The sequence below is a fragment of the Tyto alba genome, unplaced genomic scaffold, assembly GCF_018691265.1.
Source record: "Tyto alba isolate M040663 unplaced genomic scaffold, T.alba_DEE_v4.0 Super-Scaffold_8, whole genome shotgun sequence".
In the NCBI taxonomy this organism is placed as follows: domain Eukaryota; kingdom Metazoa; phylum Chordata; class Aves; order Strigiformes; family Tytonidae; genus Tyto; species Tyto alba.
Window position 1 is genome coordinate 15,591,756 of NW_024881329.1, and position 2,713 is coordinate 15,594,468.

Here is a 2,713-nt window from a genome sequence, read left to right on the forward strand (position 1 = left end):
TGTCATACATGCGGAGCTCAGAAATGAATATGTATTTTATGATACACTTTGAAAAATAATCACACATGTGTTACTTTAAATTCATGTGGTCATACAGATAAAATCAAAGAGATTTTGTTTCCCCCCATCTACTCAAAGGTGACAAAATGCTGTTGTTAATGATACAGTATTAACTTCAGAAATGGATTACGTGCTTAAAATCTCAGTTACGTCATTAAGTGCATGTCTGTAATACAGAGTCATTTGGGTCTAAAGACATCATAAACATGCCTCAAAAATTATGATCTAATTCTCACTCCTGTTTATGGTAGCTGTCCATTGAATCCAATGGAATTTGATGTCACCTTAAGAACAAAACAATTTTTTACATTTTTTGGGACTATGGAACTGCAAAATCCCAAAGCAATGCCAAAATAATGATCTTGCTTGTAAGGCCACCAGGAATAAGGTTGTCTGAAAGAAGCAACAGCTTTGTAAACTCTTTTTCAATAAACTATTAAAAATAAACTTTAAATATTTCAAAAAATTATTGAAATAAAATCTCGTGCCAAGCCATTGACTGAAGAGGCAGAAAAGGGGGACAAAGAGATTGTTTAAAACCAGGAGCTTCCTCATTCTTGCTGAAAATTTGTGAGGGTCATTCTCTAGCACAACTTAGGTGGGCTTTTGTTTTATCCTCCAGTGTCATGATGATTCACAACTGGACAAGTCTCCTAAAAAAAATCACACAATCAAGCAATTTGAGGATTTAGAGGTAGTGTCCATGTGTTGACACATTAAAGACATGTCTATGCTAAATCCTTCACTCCAACCTGTACAGATTCCCCAATCCTAGCTAAAACTACATGAAGTTGGGTTGACAATATAGATGATTTTGCCTTTTGGAGATATATTCAGCAGAGGCTAAACATAGATTTTATGAAATGGCCTTGTTCTTTTTTGTGCATGTAGCTCCAGACCTATACTGTGTGCACAATGTAGATATTATTTCCTGTTGAGACGTGTATTCCACAACGGTGTTGAAAGGAGTAGCTGTAATGTGCTGTAATGCTGGAAGCTCACAGAATTTCTTTGTTTCCTCCTCATCTGTGTCGCTTACGTCTTGAATGATATTTTAATTTCCTGAACTGTGGGCTAGGTTGGTAATTTATATGCTATAAAACAAACATGGCAGAAGTTGAACCATTGGATGAGATATTTGCTCTGTATCTCTACAACAGCACGAAGACTCTATCTTTCTCTATCTTTTTAGAGCTTGTAAACTGGGTTACTGTCTTTCAGATGCCCCCATTCAGTTGCTAGAACATTATTACACTGCTTTGCCGTTAGCCTAATAAACACAAGAAATAATACATAATAGAGGACAGAAGCTGCATGCTAATTTTTCAGGGCATTTTCTAGTTTTAAGCCAAACTGGAGGGAATTCGCTCAGAAATCTCTGCACTGACGTGGATGATGAAATACTCTAATGACTTGCTACAAACACCAATGTTTAGAAAGTTGCTATTGCTTTCCAAGAAAGTAATAACAGTCATTTGAAAAAAGAAAAAAAAAAAAAGCATAGAAGTATGTGAAATCTGCACTTTTTTGGTGTTTTTTGTTTTTTGTTTTTTTTTTTTTTTGTATGCTTTAGTTTGGGTTTGTTTGTTTGTTTGTTTGTTTGTTTGTTTGTTGTATTAAGGCATATCTTGGTTTTAGGCATAAATTCATATGTTAACTCTAATTGCAATGACTGATTTTCAGATAACCCAAGGTGTGTTTGGCTCATGTAGTGGGTCAGGTTCATTATCATATTGAAGCTGTTGCTTCCCCACCTCTAGTGGTAAAAACCATTAGGACACTGGAAGTGCAGTCAATTTTTATGTTCAGTAGATCTCACTGTGGAAAAAAAAACCCAACAGAACCACTAGATGATTTGTAGTTACCATAGATGACTACTCCATGGCTGGAAATCTCCCTGTTACATTACATAAAGATTTATTTATTCCTTCCGTCCTCCCTTTCCTGTTTAAAATCTAGTTTGTTTTTAATATTAGCAACTAGATTAAAAAACAAAAAATCATCTAATAAAAATCCACCCAACAGGAAATGCCTTTTAAATCGTGAAAGCAATGATATTCATATAAAAATCTTATATTTTTCTTTGGTATGTCTGTGGAGAAATTTGACAGTATCAAATATATTTATCTTAAAATTAAATGGGGGTGCTTATCTTCTTCCCAGATATTACAGGAACATCTGTTCCTTTGAATTCCTGTACTGCTTCATGAGTTAAATGCGAAGGATCCCGAAGGACTTCAAGCCATCTGTCACGTTACACAGGCAGAAATGCACCTACCTCTGGGGGTGAGCCAGAGTAACAATTATCTTAGTGCAGAAGAAATCTATGCAACACTTGGTGAGTGGGATGCAATTACCCACAATGAAATTTAGCCAAGGATTGCAGCATATTATCCTATCTTTTATTAATATGATGTTTAATGATCTTTTATATCATGAATCTATCATTATTTTATTGCTCCAAGATGTCCATCATTGGACTGTTTAACAGCTTAGGGAAGGCTCTTATGCAAGAGTCAGTTTGGTCTTAGTGATAGTCAGGTCTCTCTACACCACATGAAAAACCTTGAGGGAATTGTACAAATTGAAGACTGTATGATGGTGCCTTTTTTGGGCTAGAATTAGAAAAATCAGAACCAGATTTTCTAGAGCT